Here is a 25,088-nt window from a genome sequence, read left to right as displayed (position 1 = left end):
ATTCTTATTGGCAACTTGCAGAAACCCATGTGTGTGGAAGGTAGGCTGCCTTCCTGAGTGGGGCCAGGTGTTGTTGTCTTCATATCAGGAGTGAGCAAACTGAGGTTTCATAAGATTCAGTGACCTGCCCAAATGACCCGACTGGCTCATCACAGAAAGCTTTAACCCCTGTGTCCAGAAAGGACCCAGGCCTGGGCCTCCTATTCCCAGGCCAGTGGTTCCCACCCTATAAACGCTACAAGTTACATGTGGAATTTTCCTGCCAAGAAGACAGACTGCAGCCCCACAGTCTTTTATGGTTTCAAAGAAAAGCAACTTCAATGGATAAAGGGTTTCAAAGGGTGTATTTAAGGTCTTGGGTGCAAGTCAAAGAACTATTATATTATATAATAGATTTGGGAGAGGCTGATTTCCCCTTTTTCAAATGGACCTAGGCTTTATTTTTTCTTTTGCCTTTTGTTGGGGGCCCAGAAAGGGAGTGCTCCTCTCGGGTTCAGGGGTCAGCTCACAGCACTGAGTAGAGGAAAGAAGTTAGGGGTGACCTGCTGTACCTTCCTTCAGTCCTGCATGCACCAGGCCCTCCACGATGCCTCACTGATCCCATCAAGACCCCGGTTTCTCAGCCTGGTATCTTCAGCCTGGCCCCTTTCCAACCTTGGCCTCTTCTCCCTGGCCCTTTCATCAACCCTTTGTCCACCCAGCCAGGCTGGTCGCCTCAGGGACACCCTTTACCTGGTGTACACCCGTCTCCCTATCCTCCCTGCATGCATAATTGCTCCTACACTCGCTCCCCCGAGAACCAGCTTGGGTCCCAGTTTCTCTTAGCTGGTCAGTCCTGCTCCTGCCCGGGCACCCTCAGACCTGGCTGCCCTCACATGTACTAAGCCTGTCTCTGAGGCTCAGTCTTGCAAAACCTCTTCCTTTATGGCTTGAAACTGGTCATTAGGCCTAATCCCATTTCCCTCTGCATAGCTTTCCCATTTGTCTTCTCTCCACCCCTAGATTGTGAGCTCCTACCGGGCGCACACACACAGGAGTGATCCTTCCTCATTCCATCTTATCTCCTCATCGTCCATGCACTACCGAATCTATATGGATTGCTTTGCTTTGATTTGCCTGGGTCTGGGTCTGTGCAGGAAAGTGGGCGATTTCCCATCTGCAGTTTATGAATTCTGGAAAGAAAACAGGCAACGGTGGCACAGAGATGCATACTGCTATCTGGGCTGGGGGCTTGGCGTTAATAGAAGCTGGTGTTCATCTCTGAAGGTGTAAGAAATGAGGGTCCATGGAAGAGAAGTAAGTCCTGAGCTCAGAACGAGGCCATACACCCAGCAGTGCCCCTGCCCACAGAAACTTCTCCGTTGCTTCACACACAGGGAGGGCGTGGGGCTGAGATGATTACACAGCACGCGAACAAATGCTCCACGTGCCAAGCTGCAGGAGAACATGCCCCGTCTTCCAAGTTGTGCTGCCTGGGGAAGGAAGGACTTGCTTGTGTGTATCTTCTACCCATCTGCTTGAACTGGATTTAAAGAATTCAGAAAACATACGTGCCACGCACCACAGCGTGCTTCTTGGGGACTGAAGGACAAACCAGGTAGAGCCTCTGCTCTCAGTAAACTTGCTGCCTAGCAGGGCAGGTGATACATTCACACTCTTGAGCATGATGCAAGCCTCCTGACAATCACTGAGGGCAGGAGCTCTTTCCTGGGGAGGATTCATGGTAGATGAGACTTCCAGAAGAGTAGGGGTTGGAGGAGGAAAATTCAGGAGGAGGCAACTGTGTAAGCAAGGGTAAGGAGCTAGGCTGCTGCGGGGCGTGCTCAGAGGGCAGCACAGTGAGCATGGCTGGAGTGAGTATAGGCTGACACAGGAGCTTGGGGCCAGTCTGTGCAAATCCTTGAAAGCTGAGAGACAAAGTAGAATGGTGGTTGCCAGGGACTCGATGGAGGGGGAAAGGGAGTTGTTTAATGGGTACAGAGTTTCAGCTTTGTAAGATGCACAGCGTTTGGGAGGTGGATATCATGGTGCTGGCTCCACAACAATGTGATTGTTCTTTTTTTTTGTTCTTTTTTAAAGATTTTATTGGGGAATCGGGGGAAAGGGAACAGACAAGTTGCTGTTGTTTTGTTCTTCAGTCTAGTTGTGGAGGATGTTGCTTCACTGGCCCAAGCTGGCACCATCATTGCGCTCTTCCCTAACGAGGCAGATCAGTTGCCTGCTTTTGGACGGCCGCTCACGCTGGCTGCTGGCTACACACAGTAGCTTATGGCAGTCCACTACAGCAGGGGACTGCAGCTCACGCCATCGCCGGCAACCCACGGCAGCCCAGCTCCAGGTCGAGCTGTTGTTCAGCATCTTAGCTGTAGAGGGCAGTGTCACGGGCCCTCATATGTGGGATCCAAACCGGGGCCCCCTGGCATCCCAAGCCAGTTCTCAACCAACGTGCCACTCGGCCAGCCCAATGTGATTGTTCTTAGTGCCACTGAACTGGACACTTAACACTGGCAGATAGTATATTTTATATTATGTATACAATTTTTTAAAATCCTTGAAAGCCAGCTTAGTGCTTAAGGGCAGGACTTCTGAATCAGATAAGCAGACCCGGGTGTGTTGCTTCATAGTTGGGCAACCTTGGGCAAGTGAGTTCATTTCTCAAAGCCTCGGTTTCCTCAGCAGTAAAACTGGGATGATGTTAAAACCAACTCGTGGAGCAGCTGTGAGGAGTAAAGGGAGGTGTGGGTGTGATATGCACAGATGTGGGTGTGTACTGTCAGCATTCCACAGGCGACCATTGTTGATGCCACATGCTGAGTCTCGTACCTGAGGGAGCCCAGCATTGATGCAGGGAGGACCATTGGAAGGGCGGGGTGTGAAGCCAGGTGGTGCTTGGACACGTGCAGTAGACAGTAGTGCTGGGAGCTGTGTTAGGAGGCAGTGGGGGTACTCTGAGGATAGAAGATGACTTTCCAAAGCCGCTTGGAGCCAGGATGAGACCCAGCTCTATCACACACACACTAGGTGATCTTGACTCCACTGTCTATTTTATGCTTTCTGTTTTTCTCCTTTTTTATGTTTTTTTCTTTTTTGGCTTGATTATTTTTATTATTGTTCTTTTTCTCCTCTACTAATTGAAAGTTACACCTTTGTTTCTTTTTCTTTTTCATTTTAGTGGTTACCCTAGAAATTGCCACATGCATACTTATCAAGGTCTGGAGTTAGTCAATTACTTTACCTTCCTCTTCAGTAATGCAAAATTTTTGAACATCTAAACTCTGTTTGCCCCCTCCTGACTATTAACATTATTGTTATGTACTTTTATTCTATCTTGTTCTTTTGTAACCTCACAGGACCTTATAATGATTGCTATTTTACACAGTCAATGTTTGTTTAGTTTTACCCACATACTTGCCCTCTTTTTTTTTTTTTTTGGCTTTTCATACCTTCTTGCCTCACAGATCTTCCATCTGGGATCATTTTCTTTTTGCCTAAAATCTATCCTTTACAATATCCTTTTAATGAGAGTTCTCTGGTTACACATTCACTCTTTTTGTTTGTCTGAAAATGTGTTTGTTTTGTGCTCAGTCATGGAAGATATTTACACCTAATAAAGAATTCTGGGTTGTCAGGTCCCTTCCACTCCCAGTTTCTATTGTTGCCATTGATAAATGGGCTGTTAGTCTAAGGTACACTGACTTCTTCTTTGGTTTCTTCCGCGCACGTGCGTGCATGCGTGCGTGCGTGCGTGTGTGTGTGTGTGTGTGTGTGTGTGTGTGTGTTTTCTGCAATTTCTATACATGTTTAAACGTGCATTTCTTTCTTTTCCTCCTCTTTTTAAAAATCCTGCTTGGAATTCCTAACATCTGTGAATAGTGTTTTTTAAAATCAATTCTGGAAAATTCTCAGCCAGTATCTCTTCAAGTATTGCCTCTTTTCATTCTCTCTCTCCTAGAACTCCTACTAATAATCACAGGCCACTCTTTTCCGTGTCTCTTAACTTTTATTCCATATTTTCTATTTTTTGGTTTCTCTGTGCCATTTTCTGTTGCTTTTTTTCTGATCCATCTGCCAATTCACAAATTGTCTCTTTAGCTAAATCTAATCTTCCACTGCATTTTAAAATTTCAGTTATGGTATTTTTTCATTTCTGGAAGTTCTGTTTGCTTCTTTCTCAAATCTGTCAGGTTGATTTTTATAGTTTTCTATTTCCTGCAGATATTCTCAAGCTTGTCTTTTATTTCATTAAACAGAGTAAGCAGGATTGTTTTATAATCCGTATTGATGATCCCATTATCTGAAGTTGTAGGTCTGTGTCTACTGTCTGTTGTCTCTGCTGGTTCTTGTTCATTGTTTCCTTGTATGCTTGGTTATTTTGGGCTGTGTACTGCCCAGCATACTTGCATATTTATTGGTGGGTATTTGTTGAGGCCTAGGATGAAGAACCTTCCCCCAGAGTGGATTTTCACATCCTTCTGCCATGTGCATCAAGGTATTAGCAGTTCAGGAGTACTTTGAACTAAATTCATGACTTGAGAGTTTTTGAACCACCCAAATGATGGGAACTTGGGCTGCTACTCTGTGTGAAGGCTGGCTTGTGGTTACAACTTCTCAGGGACAGCCCCACCCCCTCTTCTTTTGCATTCTCCTGAGGATGAGGCCTTTTAGGGTGCCAGCTTGATCTAGAAGGCTCTTCTGGTAGATTCCCTACTTGGGACAGGCCCTGAGTTTTGACACTTGTCCACATTACCCCTCAAGGCCATTAAAACTGAGGTTCAGATATACTTGTATCAGTAAACACCCACAGAGCCAAAAGCACTTCAGTACTCCCTACTTCTCTAGGTTCTTCCCTCTCCTTTGATTTTGACCTTATTCCTTTCTCTCATGCCAGTTCTTTCATGCTCGTAAAAAAAAGTGTTTTTCATATTTCATTCAGCATTTTTAGTTGTTTTCAGCAACTATATTCCCTAAAACAGAAGTTGACAGAGCTCATGCTGTGTAAACTTGAGTAAGTCCCTTTCCCTCTCTGGGCCTCAGCCTCACCTACTTCACAGGGTAATTGGAAGGTTTAAATGAGGAAATGAAGGTAAAGGGCCTAGCACAGTGCTTTGTACATAGTGCTTGTGCTTGGCACACTAAGGTCCTGGGGCCTGATGCCCAGAGCTCCCCACCTTCCTTCAACCCCTGAGGTACCAGCTAAGTAAAGTTTGACCCCACAGATTGAAGTCTGTAACCCAAGCAAGCTGGGCTGGGGGCTAAGACAGGAGGCACCTGACCACCGTCTCCAGGGCTGGAGCATGAAGGGCCCCTGGGGGAGTATGGACCCGTGGCCTCAGCAGCATCCCGGAAGTGGCACCATCAGGCCTGCAAGCGTGTTTGACTGCAGGTGGTTTGGGTGACTTGGCTTGTGAGCTGAGCCTCTGGGAAAAACACTCCCCCACCCTGGTTTAGAAGGCCACTGGTAAGTGTCCATTTTCAGAGGAACTGCTTCCTGGGGCCAGGAGGCCAGGAGAGCCCCTCTCTACCCTGGGGAGCTGGAACAAGGGGCAGTGCAGGCTCTTCCCAGAGTCAGTTCTGACCCCTCCCCCACTTCCATGACCGTCCTCCCACCTGGCTACCCCTACCAGCCCAAGTCACCACAACTCTCCCCAACACCAGGGCATTCATAGACACTGCTTTCTGTGGATAGCATTTTCTCCCCAATGAGGGTTCCCAAAACTCAGGGTCGGGTGACACTGCAGAATTGTGTTCCCTCAGCCGCATTTGGTGTTGGTTGGGAAATCTCCTGTCCTTCCCTGAGCTTAACCTCAGTCATTTCTGTCCCCATGCCCTTATGTCAGTTCCCCAGGAGGTTAGGTCTGGCCAGGCAGGCTGGACACATCATTCTGACAGTGTGCATTGCAGGGTTGCAGCCCAGAGAGACCTAGATTTTAGTCAGGTGGGATGGGGAGCAAGTTGGATATCATTACACTAGCTACAGGGCAGCCCAGGTCTGGAAGAATGAAAAATCCTATGATCCTAAATCATTGTAGAATATATTATAGAATGAAACACCTTTCTTATCAAATGCAGTGCATTTTGCCATTTTACCTGTATACCTACATAAAATAGACATCTTTTAAAATAAGCTCATCCAGCTAAAAAAAAAAAAAAAAGGTGGACTCCATTACAGAATGGAAAATGAGGTTCAAATGTGGATAAAATATATCAATTAAAGAGCCCTAGTCCCTGGGCTTCTGCAGTTTATACCCTTTAGAGAAAGTAACCATTCTCAGAAGGTTCAGCTACATCCTAATTATCCAGGGGGGAATCAGTGTGTCGGAGGAGAACATTACCAAGGGCTTTTAGCAAGAGCTGTCTCCAAGAAATCCCCACAGAGGCAGAGGGAGGAGAAGTAGGCCAGCGCCAGACTCAGGCACACATTTTTGTATCAAGAGGCGAACATCACTGCATTTTTTTTTTTTTAATTTGGGAATTTCTCAGGAATTCTTTAAACTCCCATTGCAAATTTTGTACTTCTTTTAAGGCACTTCTTAAACATCATTTGATGTTTTTTCTGAGATTTGTTCATGTTGTTTCCTTGGCCTGGACTGCCCTTTCACCCTTTATCTGCTTGGCCTCAGTAATAAACCTCTGTTTATTACTCAGAGAGTATTCAAGCAGCTCCTCCCCACAAAGCCGGCCCTGACCCTGACACTCCCAACAGAAATGCCAGCTCACCCAATTCTGTTGGAGAGTGAGATATGAATGAGAATGACATAAAACAGGTGCTATTTTCACCTTCCTTTCTGTATACCTGTTCTGGAACATCCTTTGATCTGTTCACAGAGCACTCTGAGTTGTGTTGCCCTCTCGGTGTCCCCACGGAGTTGTGAGCCCCTAGAGATCAGGGCTGAGTTCCCCCCTCATCACTCCCACTCTCCATGCCCCAGGGACCCTCGTTGGACCTGGCTTTGAAGGTTGTTGGGAACCCAACAGCCTTCAGTGAGTGTCAGGAAGTGTCTCAGTTCTTCATCTGATAGGGTATTCGTCTGTCTTCCTGGAGGCATTAGTACTACTGCAGAGCCTGCCGCCGGTTCTACCCTTCTTGAGCTGCTGCCACCTGCAGATGGAGTCTCTCATGTTGTTTTCTACCTGGGGAATGCAGAGGAGCAAATCGACTTTAGAACCTCTCAGTGAACCCTGGGGCTGAGACCTTGGCCCCCTCCCCTCTCTGGTGGGGAGGCAGAGCCAGTCCTTCTGCTCTGCCAAGGCTTCTTGTGTTTCCCCTCTAATGGGGAGGAAGGGAGCACATCCTACCCAACCCCTACCCACCTGAGGCACTGGCTAAACCCTGATCTGTGCAGTCTTCCTTGTTCCGGGGAAGCAGCCTGCCTCTCCTTGGAGGCTGTACCTTCTACTCTCCCCAGCTCTTTCTATCCCTTAGCTCCTATTCTTCTGAACTTCTTGTACCCCGCCCCATGCTGACCCACCCCAATTTCTTGGGCACATGGAATCCACTAAGTAAAGCTTCATGGATTCCTGTGCTCCCAGCACTGGCAAGACAAGGGTGGACATAACGCTGTCCCTAGCCTCAAGGTAGCCCACAGTCTGCTGGGACAGACAGATGCTAACTGCAAATGGTGCACAGGAAGGAAGGAGCTGTTCAAAGTGACCTGCCAGGACTGGGAAGGCTTCCCTGGGGAGGGCACAGCTGAGCAGGGCCTTGATGATGGAGTAGGAGTTCTCTGGGTAGATGAGGCAGGAGACCGCCCTGGCAGGAGGGCATAGCATACACAAGTCATGAAGGCGTAAAATAGCATGGTACATTCAGGAAGCCACAACTGATTGATTGCCATGCAAGAGAGAAATGAGAGAAGAGGCCGGAGAAGGTGGCCAAGCTGCTGGAAAGGTGTTTCAGACCAAGCTGAGTGGTGACTGTATCCTGAAGGTGAAGGAAGAAGGCTGCAGTGAGGGTCCAAGAAGACTTTGTCCTTTCTTCTTTTTATAAAAAGAGCTTTATTAAGTGCTCGCTTCGGCAGTACATATACTAAGAAAAAGAGCTTTATTAAGGTACAGTTGACATATATAAACCGAACAATATAAATGTGGAATCTGATGGGTTTTAACATATGTATGCACCTGTGAAACCATCACTACAATCAAGATGATGAACACATCCATGCCTCGCAAAAAATCCTTCCCTCCCATCCCCACTGTCTCCAGGCAACCACCTATCTGCTGCTCTCTGTCACTACAGATTAGATTGCATTTTCTGAATTTTATATAAGTGAAATCTAGTATTTATTTTTTTGTTGTTCTTGTCACTCAGCATAATTGTTTTGAGATTCATCTATGTCATTGTGCATATTAATAGTTAATTCCTTTTCATTGCTAAGTAGTATTCCATTTATAGATTATACCACAATTTATCTCTCTACCTGTTGATAGACATTTGGATTGTGTCTAGTTTGGGGCTACTACAAATAAGGTGCTATGAATAGCCTCTTGCAAGTGTTTATGTAGAACTATACTTTTATTTTTCTTGGTTAAATATATAGGAAAGCAATGGCTGGGTTATAGGTTATAGATATATGTTTAACTTTTTAAAGAAATTGCCAAACAGTTTTCCAAGTGGTTCCGTTGTCCATTCCCATCAACAGTGTATGAATTTCCCATATACGCTTTCTTGATAGGCTACAAGCTGTAGGGTGAACCTTCAGAGCTGAGTCTCCATTGGATTTGCCTCGCTGGTGACTATAGCTGAAGCTTTCCTTGGGCCCAGTACAGGAGGGAGGGGGATCCTGGAAATACTTTCTTTTTTTTTAGCTGAGCCATCCTGCCACCTGTTGGCAGCTCAGCAGCTGCTCAGCTCGGGCCAGGACTTGAACCACTGTTGCTCAGAGCTCAAACTCTTGAGCGAGCTCTTAACCAACTGAGCCACTCAGCCGGCCCTGGAAGTACTTTTTGAAAATTGTGTCAGACTTGGTATCATCTGGGAGGCTTGCTTGTCATTCATCGTGCCCCAAGGGCTGGAGAAACTGAACAAGACCCGAGGATAATAAACTAAGGGCTTCGCTAGCTCAGCACTTGAGAAAATCCTGCTGGATCTGAACAGCCCACAGTCCAAGAGATTATAGCCAATTTCCACAGAAACTAATTTTTGCATAAATAAATGATTTCATCTGGTGTTGGGGCCCCAACCAGTTGTGGGAGTGGCCCTTGTCTCTGGCTCAGAGCTCTGTTTTAGGGAGGTAGCCCTTTGGCCAGACTACCCCTGGAAGAGCCGTAGTACAGAGGGCTCCAGAGCCCTTGGGACATCCTAGATGGAGGCTGCTGATCTAGGCCCGTTCCCTGCAGGAAAGAGCTGTGGAGCAGCGTCTAGGACCAAAGGTCAAGGCCAATGTCCATGTCCCTCTGGCCACTGCTAGGGCCTGGCCTTTCTGGATCCTGATGTCTGTAGAGCATGAGCCCACCAGAGTTTGAAGTGTGCTGTTCGTTCGTTCGTTCATTCGTTCGTTCGTTCGTTCGTTCATTCATTCATCAACATTCATCAGCGCCTCTTTGGAACCAGAGATGATTCAGGCAGGTTGGAGTCAGGCTGTGAAACCCTCCAGTCCCTGCCCCAGGATTTGGATGGTATTCATGGGAGGGGCACAAATGGGGATTAGATCAGGGTTGTGTTTTAGAAAGGTGCCCTGGCAGCCAATATGGAGGATAGATTCAACAATGGACAGATCATGGGCAGTGAGGTCATCAGGAAGAAGCAAGGGAGGATCTGAGCAGGTGGTGGCAGTGGGAGGCTCAGGGAAGGATGGATGTGAGGGTGAGGGAGAAAGGCGTCAGTGCCAACCCACAGCTGCCGGTTTCAGTGACACTGCTGTCTCCTGGTTCCCACCAAATGCTGAATGCATAAATAATAAATAAGTGGAGGGATGGTTGGAGGGATAGAGAGATGGCTCTTTGGCTCAGGAGTGAGCCAAGACATGCATCTGTATGCCCCCACCCATCCCCTCCTGCCTGAGCAGCCAACCTTCACTGAGGTGAAGGGGGTATTGCAGCTGTCCTCCCAGTCCAGCAGGATATCATTGACTCACAGCTGACATCTCTCAGCATTCTGACTCCTGGAGGCTCAGGTAGTCACCTGTAAAACAAGAGCACTGCCATCCTTTTGTGTTCCAATTACTAAGGTAGTGAAGGACTCCCTGGGGCCATAACTTTGAACTTCTAGAAGGAAAGGCCTCAGTTTCCCATGGAGACCCCATCCTCAGGGGCCAGAGAGGAGGGAAGGAGAATCCAGAGCCTGGTGGAGAAGTCAAAGGTCTCAGCTTAAGGAGTTGGGTCTCAGCTGTGATCACTGAGCATGTACATCATGTGACCTTTGTCTGGTTACACACAGTTACACACAGTGAGAACAGCACCATATAGGCACGTTTCTGTCATTTAGACTGACCTACTGAAATCTCCATCCACAGGTGACCTCAGAATGGCATCCAGCATAACCAGAGTTCACCTTCAAAATAGTCTGTTGGGGCGGGAAGCAGGGGAGGAGAGATGAGAAGGGCTGCGGGCAGAGGCTGCTGAATTCGTGTGCGTGGAGCAAAGAGCAGTGGTGCCATGCAGAAGAAGCTCGGCATCCTGGGTTCCAGTCTCCTGTGCCACCTCCGCTGGGCGACCACAGGAGAGAATCACTTCCCTTCTCTGAGCTGATCTGGGCCCTGATCACAGTGGCTGCAAGTTGGTGTTTGTGTGTGTGTGTTCCCTCTACCCCAGTGTGGGCCCTGTGAAGGGGAAGGGCTGGGCACAGACCCTTGCAACTGGGTCTGAGAAGGCAGAGAAAAGGCGTTCCCGCCTGCTTCTCCTTTTCAGGCTGCGGCTTGTCAGCCACTTGACGCCCAGAGTTTATAGTGAGTACATCTTAGTGTTTCATTGCTGGGAGGACACACAGAGGTCCACTCAACCCTTCGTTTGATGTGAGATGAAACTGAGGTCCAGAAAGGGAGGAAGAGCAGCTGAGGCCCTGACCAGAAATGACCAAGCTTGTCCACATGGGCTTCAGGGGCTCCCTGGGGACCTCAGTGCTTGGCGTTTTGGGCTGCAGTAATGGGGGGCACCCAGGGGCCACTGACTCATTGCCACCTTGGCCCTGTTCCCTGGCCCAGGCCACCACCATCAGGGCCCTCCTGCCCTTGTCCATTGAACCACTGAGAGAAGAGAGCCTGCCTTGTCAGACCTAGTGGGCGAATGTGGCTTTCTTGTCCACCAGGCTGTCACAGTGTTAGCAGCAGCAAGAGTGGGGAGCATGGGGGCCGGTTGAGTGGCTCAGTTGGTTAAGAGCTTACTCAAGAGTGCGAGCTCTGAGCAACTGGGTCGCCGGTTCGATTCCCACATGGGCCCAAGCTGAGTTGCTGCTGAGCTGCCAACAGGTGGCAGGATGGTTCAGCTAAAATAAAACAAAACAACAACAAAAAAGAGGTGAGAGTGGTGCAGGTGCAGACAATTTATTGTGTCACCTTTGGGTGAGGAACCCAAGGGCAGGGTGGGGGTAGGAGAGGCCCAGTGCCAGGAGACAAGGCTTGTGATGAGCTAGGTGCCACATGGAACGGGAGCCTGGCATTTTATTCTCAGTCCAGGGCACTCCCCTGGGTTTGATGGTAAAGGCCAGAGCCAGCTCCTGAACGGTGGTACCAGCCTGAGAGGAGGCCTGGCAATGAGGTGTTTGGCCTCAGGCCAGATGGTACAGGCTGGGCATCTCTGAACCCTGAGCATGAATTGCTGCCGGCGACTCAGGAACTTTGGAGCAGAAAGGTGCCCTATGACTCTGGGCAGCTCTGCCAGGAGGCCCATCTGGGGTGGCTGCCAACCTGTCTCAGGTGAGTGAGGAGGAATGTGGAAGAACTGGGTAGGGCGTGCCCCTGGGAAAGGAGGCTGTGACCTTTGTGCTGCATTTGTGCAGAAAACACTCCCTTAGGCCTCCTGGTACCACCTGGTAGCTGCAAATATGGAGTGCACAGTGCACGGTGGCATAGCTCTGGGCTTTTCTCTTTGTCCTCCATGCCCCGCCTGCTCGGAGGAGAAGAGATCTCCCTGGCTACTTGCTGAATGAGTGATAGAAGGGGAGGAGCAAACGGCCAGACAGATGGTCCCCCCCCCCCCCCAGGCTTCCCAGCAAGGGAAGGACGGTGGCCTGAGGCTCTAGCGTGTCTGGGTTGGGGGATGGTGGGGCAAATCAAGCCACTGACGTTGGCCTTCTTGATGGTCACCAAGCACTTGCAGAGTCAAACATCGAGTTCTTCATGTGTGGGAAGACACTGCTCCCACCTTCCCCTCTCATGCCTGAGTATCCCCAGCAGCACCCCTACTCCTGCCCCTTGACTATCCCTTCCCCCCTCTTCCAACCCTCAGCCCAGCTCAGTTCCTCCACTTCCTGCAGGAATCCTTCCCTGCTGCACCAGCCCCTACAGACCTTCTGTCTTTATCTGCTTCTGTCTCCTGTGATGAGAACTTTTAGGATCTACTCTCTTAGCAACTTTCAAATATACCAACCATACAGCAGTGTTAACTATAGTCATCATGTTGTACGCTAAGTATGTTTTCAAGACACAAAATAGTCTAATATGTTGTTATGGTTATAAATTTAAAGATGCATACTAACTTCAGAACTGGATTAGCTCTGGGGAGGACATTAGCAAAAAGAGCAAAAAAAAAAAAAAAGCAAATATGAAAAAAAAAGCAAACATGGCAAAAGGCTAACAAACAGATTGAACAAATCTGAGATGTATGGGCTAAATCAAGGGGGCGTGTTACATAGTGTTTTCTGTACTTTGGGTTGAAATATTTCATAATGAAAAACAAGCCAGAATGAAACTGAAAACGTTACACTAAGTGAAATAAGCCAGATACAAAAGGACAATATTGTGTAGTTCCACTTATATGAGGTACCTAGAGTAGAAATTCAGAGACAGAAAGTAGAATGGTGGTTGCCAGGGGCTGGGGGGAAGGAGGGTGGGGAGTTATTGTTTAATGGGTACAGAGTTTGGAAAGATGAAAAAGTTCTGGAATTGGATGGTGGTGATGGTTGTACCACAATGCAAATACACTCAATGCCACCGGTTAAAAATGGTTAAAATGGTAAGTGTTATGTTATGTCTACTTTACCACAACAAAAATAAGTGAAAACAACCCAGGATAGGCAAATCTATAGACACAGAAAGTAGATCAGTGGTTACCTATGACTGAGGAAGATGCCAAGAAAATTGGAGGTCAGGGCCAAAGGGTGCAGGGTTTCTTTTTGTGGCAATAGAAATGTGGTGATGAAAATGTTCTAAAATTGATTGTGGTCATGGATGCACAACTCTGTGAATATACTAGAAGCCATTGAAGTGAATGCTTGAAATGCATGAAGTGTATGTTATGTGACTTATATCTCCATAATGCTAGTAAAAAAAAAACACGCCGTAAGGTGGGAAACTCTTTCCATGTCAGCCACTCTAGTAGAGGCCATGGTCTCTCTGGTCTGAACCCAGCTCTGTCTTAAGTGTCACAGAGTCATCAGGAGCCCCAAAGCTTCCCTGCCCTGCCACCCTGTGACATGGGAGGGAGCCCTGCTGGCTCCCAGGGCTGGATCCATTGCCACATCCAGTCTGGGAGAGAAGCAGAGTCGTAGCCTCTGTAGAATGAGGTTAATGAGAATCTGCTCCAGGCTCCAGGGGTTTTGAGCCTTAATTAATACTTGCAAGGCCCTCGGTGATTGTAAAATCAGAGGTTCTGTCAATCTGCACAGCAGGGGCCTTATTAGTACCAGCGCATTACACAGGAGAAAGAAGCCAGCCTTTTGATCACTGACTTAGCACCCTGGAGAGGCTGGTCCCAGGGAGTCCAGGCCAGGCCGAAGCAGCCTCTTGTGCCCCCTTGTCTTTCCTGGCCACTCCTAGAGTCTGAGGGGTCTGGATCAGTGAGGGACTCCAGGGAAGCCACCCTGAGCACTGTGGCCAGGCTCCTGATAGACAGTCAAAGACCTTCACTTTGGGAGTCTATGGCCCCCACAGCAGTCTTGGTGATTGTCCCTCCAGGCCTAAAGAAGGTGGGATATTTCCTTTTCTACAAATCAGCACTCCCATTAGAGCATCAGCCACTTTCCCAGGCAGCTGTCCTTTCTGTGTTTGATGTGCCTCCTAGGTTTGAGCACAGCCAAGTGCTGTGGGGCCCCGAGGGGAGAACTGACTTTGTCCTCTGCCTAGGGCAGCCTGGGGGCATGGAACTTTCTATCTTTCCTGCCTGATGGCTCCTTCCTGCACCCCCACCCCAAGCACCTTCTCCCAGCAGGTCCTCGGGTTCTGCCAAGATCAAGTGGCATAGCCTCTCTCCTCTTTTGTTCTGGCACTGTCTATCCTCTGGGATAATTCCTCAGACCACATCATTCTTTGGGTTGCCCACCCAAGAGCACCTCACACCAGCCTCTGGGGCCCCTGTTTATGCTAGGTGTCTTGATGCCATGCCAAACCATCCCCACCTGGCAGAGCCTTGCTGCCCTTGGACACTGTGGCCATACACCTCTTTCTAACCGATGGGATGGTTCTCTGGCCAGGGAGTTGGGAGGTAGAGGGAGGCACCAGCAAGGAGCCAGGATCTGTGGCCCTATGTGCCCTCAGTTCTGGGGCTGGTGACTCTTGAACTTAGGGACTGTGAGGCCCATGAACTTGAGGCTCTGCAGCCCTTATTTTAAGCCGGTGGCCTTGGATGTCCTCAACCCATGGGACCCATAGCCTCCAGTGCCTGGGACCTGTGACCCTCGGCCAGCTTCTGGTATGTGGACCTTTTTTTTTTTCTTTTTTTTTTTAAATTGGGGAATTGGGGGAGGGGAACAGACAAGTTGCTTTTTGTTTTGTTCTTCAGTCTAGTTGTGGAGGACGTTGCTTCACTGGCCCAAGTTGGCACCACCATTACGCTCTTCCCGGGTGAGGCAGATCAGTCGCTGGCTTCTGGATGGCTGCTCACAGCGGCTGATGGCTACACACGGTAGCCCATGGCAACCCACTGCAGCAGGGGCTGCAGCCTACACCGTCGCTGGTGACTCACGGCAGCCCAGCTCCAGGTTGAGCTGTTGTTCAGCATCATAGCTGTAGAAGGCAGTGTCACTGGCCCTCATATGTGGGATCCGAACTGGGGCCCTCTGGCATCTCAGGCCAGCTCTTAACCATCGCGCCACTTGGCCGGCCCTGGTATGTGGACCTTTAACCAACAACTTTGATGGGTATCTTTTAAGACAAGGTACAGCCTTCCCCCCACATCGGGTCCTGTTTCTGGCAGCTATCCACATTTCCCTTAGGTATGTTACCGTCTAATGCACACAACTTGTCACTCCTGCCATGGAAGCCTGAGGACCCTGAACATCATTCTCCACGTCCGCTGTCCTTCCTTTCCTCTCTCCCTCTTGGCTTCCCAACATCCTCAAACATTGCCAGCATATTATTTATCTCTTTCCTTATCCAGGGACTGTCAAACCAGATGGGGCTGAGGCCAGAGCCCAATGGTCCCCTTACAGAGACCCCATCAGGGCTGATGTAAGTCTCTTCCACAGACTTCTCAGGGAAGCAGTGTAGTGTCATGGTTAGACCTATAGGCATTGGAGACAGTTTCCTGGTTTCAAACCTTGTATCCACCTCTTGCCTGCTGTGTGACCCTGGGCAAATTGTTTAACCTCTCTGTGCATCACCTGTAAAATAAGGGCAATCATAATATTACTGCAGAGGGTTTTTGTGAGGAGTAAATGAGATCATTTATGTGAAGTGCTGGGCCAGGCGTACAGTAAATACCCAAGGAGGGTCAGCTGTCAATGGCGCTGAACCAGCTGTTTCTGAATTTCCTTGAACATCTATTGTTAATGTCTAAGAATGTATCCTGAGAGGGTGGACAGGCATCTTGTCCAAGCCAAGGTGACTCCTGTCCACAGCCTACCCCCAGGCCTACTTCCAGCCTCCCGCCCCAGCAGAGGAAATGCTGCCCACAAGAAATGGATGCCACAACTCCCTCCCGCAAAGTTTGTGTAGCATGCCCAGTAAGTACCCCCCCAAGCCCTGCTGACCACCTCACACCCCTCCCAACTGCCTCCCAGGGCCCAAGGTGGGATGGTTAGGCTGCTTAATAAGAGGGTGCAGGCCTCTGCCTAAGCAGACCATCCCAAGGGCAGTTTGGAGAGGCTTGCTTTCTTCTATTTATAGTTAAACTTCTCTGCCATTATGGCCCAGCTCTAATTTGGGAGCTCTTTTATTATGTTTTCTTTATGTTCTCTTCATGTGGATGAGTGGAAAAATAAATGAAAGGGAAAATCACAGTGTTGTGGTTAGGAAAAACTGCCCGGGGGAATGGCAGGCTTCGTGTTCCTGCCTTCGTGGCACGTCTGGGGTGTCCTGGGGTATCAGAACAAGGCATGGCCTTTCCCAGGCATGGTAACGGGTTGCTCATGGGGCCGGCTGCCCCATTCCAACTGTAGGAACAGATTGGAGCTTGAATCCTGGCTTTGCCATTCACTCCCTGGCTGCCCTGGGGTGGGTCCTACCTCTCCAGGCCTCACCTGTCTCACCTGTAAAATGGAACACTAGGCCGGCTCAGCTTTCTGATCAGCTGGAATGCACAGTCCCCTTGGAGACGACGAAGGGTAGCTTAGTGGCAAGAGCAGAAGAGGCTGAAGCCCGGTTCTGGCCCGCCCTAGAGGCCCGCTAACCGTATGCCTTTTGGAGCCCAGGGAACCACTGCCCCTTCCCCATCTTTTACAGTGATCACTCCCCTGGGAGGTGGGGGAACCTAGCGTGACCAGGCCTAGGTGAGGAGAGCAATCTTTTTTGGCATGGGGACTGCCCTGCAGCCCCCCATGGAGAGGCAGGAATTAACGTGGTCACTAAGTCAGCCACAGACCTCCCTGTGCATGAGTCCATTTTAGGAGGGTAGCCTGGAAATTCTCACAGTGGAGCAAGGCCTGATTTATTTTAAGCTGGGCAGAACAAAGGGCCGGGTGTCCCTGTGGTCTGTGGTCTGTGCATGTGGTGAGGCTGTGGTACGTGGGCTCCGCTCTCAGCCGTCATCAGAACTCCTCTGGGTCAGCTTGCCTACAGGGGTGCCCATTCTCCACCCCATAGGTCTGGCTTGACTTGCCAAGTGGACAGGGCAGGCCCCTCCATAGGCCTGAGGCACTTGGGGAGGGCAGAGCAGATGCTAGGCGTCATAGGGCAGCCAAGATTATGTCCAGACGCTATGGCTAGGTCAAGGTCACTCACCCCTGGCCAGTACCCAAGTCCTCAGGCAGAAGGAGTGGGAGTATCTTGTGAGGTGGTAAAGCTGGGGAGGGGACATAGGCAGGGGAGAGCTGAGGAGGAATGGGTGGGTATAGGTGTTCTACTTGAGCCAGACTACCTGCGTTCAAGCCCCAGCTTGGCCAGTTACCAGATATTGTGTGACCTTGGGCAAGTTATAGAACCTCTCTGTTCTTCTGTTTACTCATCTATAAAGTGGGAATAATAATAGTAATTTATACCAAGGATCATTGAGAAGGTTAAATGAGTTATGTGTGAAACACTTAAAATTGTGCCTGACACTTCGTAGTTTCCTTGTGGCCCAGCCCTGCTCTGCCCCTCTGAGTAGATGACGGGACAGTCAGTCATCTGTGCTGTGCCTTCCCCGCCCCTGCCATAAGGGGCAAGGAAGAAAGGATCCTCAGGGCTGGCAGTGAGGCTGGGGCAGGCTGCCAGCTTCTTCAGCTCCGCCTGGTTAGGGTGGTGGGCACATGTAGGATTCAAGACCCCCTCTCTCCCAATTTCTCAGTCCACTTTCCTTTGCTCAGAAAGGGGCCTCAGCCAAATTCTCAGCTCTCTCCTATGACCCTTGCCCTCAGGGTCCATGTCAGTGTGCACCCTGTCTCGCGCCCTCCCATGTCAGTCAGGACCCTCAGGGACCCTCTGGTACTTTGGCTTTTCCTCTCCGTGGCCCTGGTGAAGATGTACCCGGCTGCCAGTGGAGACACATCTGGCATCCTCCCTATGAGGTGCTGCCCCAGCTGTCGGCAGGTATGTCTGTCGGCAGACTGGGCAGCCCAGTGAGTGCCCTGGCCCCAGGACAGACTTGGATTTCAGTTCCAGCTGCTTAACCACCCAGATGTGTGGCCTCCAACAAGTCGCCCGGCTCCTCTGAGCCAGTCTCCTCACAGGCCGTGTGGAGGTGATGATTCCTACCTCAGGGGTCATTTGAGGATTGGATGGGAGAACAAATGGGAAGACCCAGTCTGGGACCTGGTATGCAATAGGTGCTCAGCTCCTCCCACAAGGCCTCAGTGACTCACTGGGGTAGCAAGGGCTCCCAGGACAAATATAGCATGGCCTGCCAGTTTCACTTCCTTAATTTCTTAACAGTCCACCCCCTCCTTGCCTGTCCCCCATCCTTTGTCCTGGTCCAGGCTTTTCTAGACCTCTTTTCCGACCCTTCCAGTCCGTTCTCCACACTCAGACTGAACTTTAGAACATATGAATCAGAGCATGGCACTTCCTAAGTACAACCACCTATGGCCTATGGCACCCCACTGTCCTCAGGGCAAAGTTCAGATTACTTGATTTGACCCATCACATTAGACCAAGGTTATCTGCCTGTGCCTGCTCCTCATCACCACTCCCACAACTGCCCCAGCATATTCTATGCAAGAGCTGCACAGAGCAATTGTTTCTTGGACATGCTGTGCACTTTCTATCTCCAACTTCATGCAGCTTATGGAATGAGCTGAATTTGGCCTGCAAACCTCCTCTCCTTCCTACTCTAACCTCCACCTATTGGAAAAGCTCTCAGGCAGGCTCCAAACCTTTTTCAGTCACCATCACATTAATCAAATATCCACTCTATTTAAATCATGCTCTACCTCAGCATGGAAGCCTGCAGTGGGGACAGGAGGTTGTGGTATGCCTGGTTTTTTTGTTTTGTTTTTCCTTGCTCCAGCTCACCCTCCATTTGCTAGCCACTATATTGTGCATCTCTTTGGGGATGGACTGGGGTTGGGGAGCAAGATGGAGAGAGAAGCGTGAGGCCCAAGAAGGGCTTTCTTGACAGTGGAGCTGGGATCTGATATCCTGGCCTTCTCCAGGGCAGTAGAACTTCTGGATCTTTCTAAATTGGACGCTTTCATGGGTTCCTCAGAAATCCTCCTCATTTCCTCCCCACTAGGAACCTCCAAATGCAGTTTTCTGGCATGGGGTTCATCTTTTCAAGTGGCTGCTTGTGACTCACCCCAGCCTTTTTCTGTCACTGCTCCCTCACCTAGAAGGAAGTTCTCTTAGGCGGGATCCCTTTATGATGACCTCAGGCCAGCTCCCTTCTGTTGGGGTTAGGGGGTGAGTGTGAAGCCCACCCTCTGTAGGCATCTGTAAGCCGCTGAGAGAAGTTTGGATGTTCTCATCATAAGAATGTGGGAACCCCCTGGAGGGATTGAAGCAGGGGAATGACATGTACGTGTCTACTGCAACAGTCCGGGCAAAAGACAATGGTGGTTTCTCCTAGGATGGGAGCTATGGAGGATCGGGAAGCTGGCCCAATTAAAGGTAGAGCTGACAGACTTGCTGCTGGTTTGGATGTGAGGGTCAATGAAAGGAGAAGAGTGCTGTGTTTTTGGCGCGAGTAACTGGGTGAACGGAGGTGCCAATCCCTGAGAAGGGAAAGTCTGGGGTAGAGCAGGTCGTAGGGCAGAAATCAAGGGTTCAGTCTTGGTCATGCAATGTTTGAGATGCCTGTCAGATACCAAGTAGAGCAGTTTAGGAAGCAGATAGATAAATCCAAGGTTTCCATTGGCCCATATGGTGCCGTTGTGTAAATGAGAGAGAAGGGCATCCTTTCCTTCAGGCACATGTAGCCTCCTACCAAGGCACATGGCTTGGTGAGCGAGCATAGCTGCACCTCATCCCTGTGAGTCCCTTTGGCCATGATCCTTGTGCAGCAAACAAACTATATAACTCTGCATAGTAGCCCTGGATGTGCCAGTCTGGAGCTCAAGGGAGTATCGGGGACTGGGGAAGAGCCATTAGCTTACATTTATTTGGATGCTGTGTGGCATGGTAGCTCCCCCAGCTAAAGTTGGGAGAAAGGATCAGAGGTGCACCTAGGTGGACCGAGGGCCCTTCCTTTCCAGGGCCAGAGTCTTTCTTCTCTACCTATAAGCAAAGCCCCCCTGCTTCTCTGCAGGGCTGAGGAGTTGTGGACCCCTCAGTCTTGTCTTCTCTAGGTTCATCCTGGGAAGCGGCACATGGGTAGGGAGTGAGGAGACCTTGTTCTTTTTCTCTCCTCTCTAACTTTTTTACCGCAAAGATGTCAACCCTTGTCACCATGCTGATGGTCCTAGTGTTCCCAGAGCAGACCTTGAAGTCAGGGTATCACCAAGCAGGGGGAGGGATCTTGCGTCCTGACGGGCAAGGAGCAGGAATAGTCAATCAAGCCACAGAGACCATAATGGCTGAAGAAGCAAGCAGACAAGTGTTTGATAGAGGGATTGTTGGCATCAAAGTGCTTGGATTCAAAAGCTCAGGGGCAGTTCTCACCAGCAGGGTGACCTCTGCAAGTCCATTAGCAGCTTTAAGCCTCAGTTTATCCTATAAAATGGGGCTGATAATAGTACCTACCTCATAAGGCTATGGTGATAAATGAAATGAGGTCTTTCCCATAAAGCACTTAGCACAGTACTTCAAATTGTAAATATCCACACAGTCAATATTAGCTTATATGGTGCATTTTAGAAAAGCCCTTTCCGGTGGAATCCCAAAGCTCCCTGTTAGTTGCTGACCAAAGCAGACCGGAGAGGAAGTAGCCTTGATGAGCTAGCAAAGCTCAGAAGCTGCTTCCTGCCTCCCTAAATTGGGGTCCTCAAGGAGTCACATCCCCAGAGCCTCATGGAGGTCAACCTTGAGTCATGGCAGCTAAATGAGGGATTCTCCCCTTTGCAAACACTTTCAGGGAAGGCGATTTCACAACTTCTCAGGACTTGGCCTAGCATTGCACAGCGCCCACCCTCTGCATGTTTTCCTGGGGTTGTACCCTAGTCCTGATCTTACAGTTGAGCATTTTTTCTATCTTCAGAGTAAAGGGAAAGTGAACTCAGAGTGGGAGCTTTGTTGCACCACTCCCAGACCGTCTCTTCAGCCTCTTTGGGGTCCTGGGCCCTTTAAAAAGTCCAATGAGTGACTTTGGACTCTTTTTCCAGGAAAAAAAATCATCCAAATACATATTCCCACAAGCCAAATTTTGCAAGATTCCTCATCTTTTAGGAAAGTTGGTAGCTCCCTTAATTGTATTCCACCTGCCTGGTAAATGCAGAGTGAAGTCCACTTAAAGAAATCAGAACAGCTGCCACTTCAAAGTAGGAAAGATGTGTGTAGGTGGGTGGGGAGGAGGCGGATAATTATGCAGGGAAAATACTTTTCTTGATATTTTTCTGGAAATGTTCATGGAGCAGAGGGAGCAGCAAGAGAGACAACAGGAGAGGGAAAATGTATTCATAGAGAGTGTGCATTGTGCTTGTCCAAAGAGCCATAGAGATAGAGCAGCGGTTCCCAACCTGTGGGTCGCAACCCCTTTGGGGGTCGAACAACCCTTTCACAGGGTCGCCTAAGACCATTGGAAAACAAAAAGATACTTACATTACGATTCATAACAGTAGCAAAATTACAATTATAGAGTAGCAATGAAAATAATTTTATGGTTGTGGGTCACCACAACATGAGGAACTGTATTAAGGGGTCGCGGCATTAGGAAGGTTGAGAACCGCTGAGATAGAGTGTGCAGTGCTTTGCATAATTATTTTACCACAGCACCCTTTTGCAGGGAGCATCTGAGACTCCATGGGATCTCCCTGGACTTGGAACTTCATTCATGGGTGACTAAAGGATTTGTTGGGAATGATTAAGTCCTCCTTTTGTGTGTGATTGTAGAATACACTGGCTCTTCCTCATGACCAGTGGGACTGGGCGCCATTTGCATTTCACTTCTGGACTTTTTGTGCTCTGGAGAAGGCGAAGGGAAGTCTCGCCTAGCAGGGGAGGGGGCTGCAGTGTGCTAGGGAGAGCTGAGGGTTCTACAGTCCATCTCTTTGTCCCATTAGGGATCTGCCCACAGATTCCATGTACCCTTTATGCCGTGAGTGGCAGAGGGACACCACTGAACTTTGAGAAGCAGCTCTGAGGTTGTGAACGTTGGATGCTGATAATTATCCAGCTGTGAGTAAGCTGAACATTTCTTGGGGCCTTTTCTGCATAATTATAAATATTTGAGGATATTAAACTCCCAGGTTACACATTGAGGGTATTATTTGAGCAATGGTTGGCTGCAGAGCTTGGAAATGCAAACATCTTTTCATTCCTCCCTCCTGGAGCACTTAGAATATTTTATGGGATTCAAAAGAAAAGAAGTTTCAGTTGAGAAAAAAAAAGCACAACAAACCCTGGAAGCAAAGTCAGTTGCTAATATTTCTAAATAGCTCTAAATCAAAAGAGGAATGTGACCATTTTTACTTAATTGTGGTGGGTTTGTGATGCATTTTCTCTATGGGTTAGGAAAGCAATTACCATCAAACCTACTTGTGCCTCCGTTGTGATCAAATGTTCCCTTTAATGGGGCTGACATGCCAAGCAGTGGGCCTTTTAAAGTACTTAATGCTTCTGGACGTGTTCTCATGTGTGGGGCACCTCCGCATGCAGAGCCCTAACTGGCCCCCAGTAAGGACCTGTCCTGATGCAGGGGGTTCTTAATAGGAGATGGGTCCTTCAAAGCAACAGCGAAGGTCTGGGGCACAAGTGAGTTCTCTGCTGCCCTGGTTCTGTCCAAAGGGTCCACGTGATGCCTTGGGGCCTGTCTAGCCTCCCACCCTTATACCGTTGGTCACCCCATCCTGTCCTTCTGTCTGCTGAAGTCTCATAGCCCTCGCCCCCCTCTGCAGCCCTTCTACTCCGTAAAACAGGGGCCATCTTCCATAGACACATGTTTGGCCTCTCCTTCCATCTCCTGCTTTGAGCCTGTCTCCTCCTACCACAGTGTCCTCAGCCCCTCATTCTCCAGACTCCCCATCCAATGCCCCTGGCGACCACAGCTCCTGTGCCCTTGAATATCCTCCTCCCAGCTTTTGAGGCTTCTGCATGCTGTTCCCCCATTTCCAGCCCTTGCTTTGGGCCCTGGCTCACCCTTTCTCACCTTGAAGACTTCCCTTTATCTGGGGCAACTTTTCTGGGGTGTGAACAACCCATCCCACCGTCCAGGTCACAAACTTTCTTGATGCTCCTTCCACTTCCTGCCATGTTCAGAACTGACCCTGTACAGTCTTGGCCACTAGGGTGACACCTCAGCCAAAACTAAGCACCCTGTATCTCCCGTGCCCTCTCCCCCGCGGTGACCTCAGGTCCACAGACCCAAGGATTTTGTGCTCCCCTCATTTCCATCTGGGACCCTGTGGCCATTCCTCTGCCTCCCTCTAGGGGCCCTGAACCCCATCATCTCTATCCCTCACCCCCCCGGGTGCTGCCATGAAAGGCCCCTCCCCGGGCAAGGAGCTGCTTGTTGCTTAGTGACCCTACTAGCCAATCCTGGCAGGAATCCCGACCCTGCAGCCTCCCTCCCCCCACCCAACCTGGACCTCTGTCCCCAGTTCCCAGGGTCACAGCGAAACTCTGGTGAGGGTGTGTTAATGTGCAGAGTTCTTCCGAGTAAAATAATCGGGACTTCATTCCCCCCTCCCTCCAAGTTGCGGGCGGCCAGCCCGCTCGGAGCGTCCTCGGAGACCCTCCAGTGAGCCACCCTGCTTCATCCGCAGGGTCGCCTTGGGCGCGGCAGGCGGGTGACACCATCTAACATCTATTATATTTGGAAGATGGAGGTCTCACTCAAAGGTGGGAGGGACAAAGTGTAGACCGATGGGGTGGCTGCGCTCCCCCAGATGACGCGTCCAATCTCCCGCGCCAGACCCCTCTCCCTCTCACCATCCTTGGATGGGGGAGTAGGGAGAGGATTTGGGACGAGTGGGACAAATCGAGGTGGGCTACGGCTGGAGTTCTCTGGCTCCACGCCCGCGGGCCGCCTAGTCTGGGCAACGCGGGCCCCGGGCGCCCCCTGGAGGCTGTGCGGGCTGAGGTCGCGCAGCACAGGGCCTCCCGTGAACAACTCCCTGCCCATAACTAGAAAAATAACCCCTATAAAAATGGACAAAGGACAGGAACAGACATTCGAAATGAAACACAAATGCCCAATAAAACATTAAGCTGATGTTTATATAGGCAAGATCTGCTGCAAGCCCATAAACTTTAAATCTCTTGACAACATGACTAGGGAGGGGCCATTCTATGTATGAGTAAACAGGAGGCTAAGTGATTTGCTCAAGCACATACAGTAAGTGTCAGGGCAGTGGCCTGACTCACTACACTAGACTGATTCTCAACATATGAAAAATGGACACTTTTGGCTAAAAACCAAAATGTAAATTAAAACAATTCATTCAATAATTTATTCCACAAGTATTTATCGGACGTCTACTATGAGCCAGGCCCTATTCAAAATGCTGGGAAATGGATACCAGAACACACAAAGCGGGAAGCTTACATTTCAGTGGGGAGAGACAAGACAATAAACAAACAGGTAACCATATTCTATGGCAGGTGGGATAAGTGCTTTGAGAAGGGAACCCTTAAGGAGGGACCTAAAGAAAGAGGGATGGAGCCTTATGGTTGTCTGTGGGAAGAGCGTTGCAAGCAAAGGGCAAAGTTCCTGAGACCAGTGCAGGAGGTGGTGGGCTCTTGTCCAGCTACCGTGGTCCTTTGCCTGTGCCCAGGCCCATGCTAGGTGTTCAGGGAGGACAGACTTGACTGCTAACCATTAATTGGGCTAACACCTGCCTTTGCCCTGGGCATTCACTCACTCCTCTGCAACAGGCCCCATGTGACAACTGCCCCTGTGAGTCTCAGGAGAGGATGGGATGATCTGGGGAAGTGGAAGGGAAAGCCCCCACTAATATTTGGCTTAGGATAACTGATCCAGATTCCAGGCCTCTAGGCTGGGTCAGCAGCAGAATTCAGGCCTGTTAAATGTGTTGAGAGAGGTTGGATTATGGG

General features: G+C 49.6%; 1 protein-coding gene across 4 annotated transcripts in view; it reads left to right on the top strand.

The window, feature by feature from the left end:
• ZFP90 (ZFP90 zinc finger protein) overlaps window positions 1-25,088 on the top strand; it is a 92,741-nt gene that overhangs the window by 26,612 nt on the left and 41,041 nt on the right. Inside the window, exon 3 of one of the 4 annotated variants that reach the window (XM_019654791.1) lies at window positions 10,452-10,713. The exons of the other annotated variants lie outside the window; for them this stretch is intronic. The gene's annotated coding sequence lies outside the window, so the exon portion shown is untranslated. The remainder of the gene's footprint in view (window positions 1-10,451; window positions 10,714-25,088) is intronic. 4 annotated transcript variants of the gene reach the window in all.

This window comes from Hipposideros armiger, unplaced genomic scaffold (genome assembly GCF_001890085.2).
Source record: "Hipposideros armiger isolate ML-2016 unplaced genomic scaffold, ASM189008v1 scaffold_9, whole genome shotgun sequence".
NCBI lineage: Eukaryota > Metazoa > Chordata > Mammalia > Chiroptera > Hipposideridae > Hipposideros > Hipposideros armiger.
The sequence above is the reverse complement of the archived record's forward strand: the minus strand, read 5'-3'. Positions and strand labels throughout refer to the sequence as shown.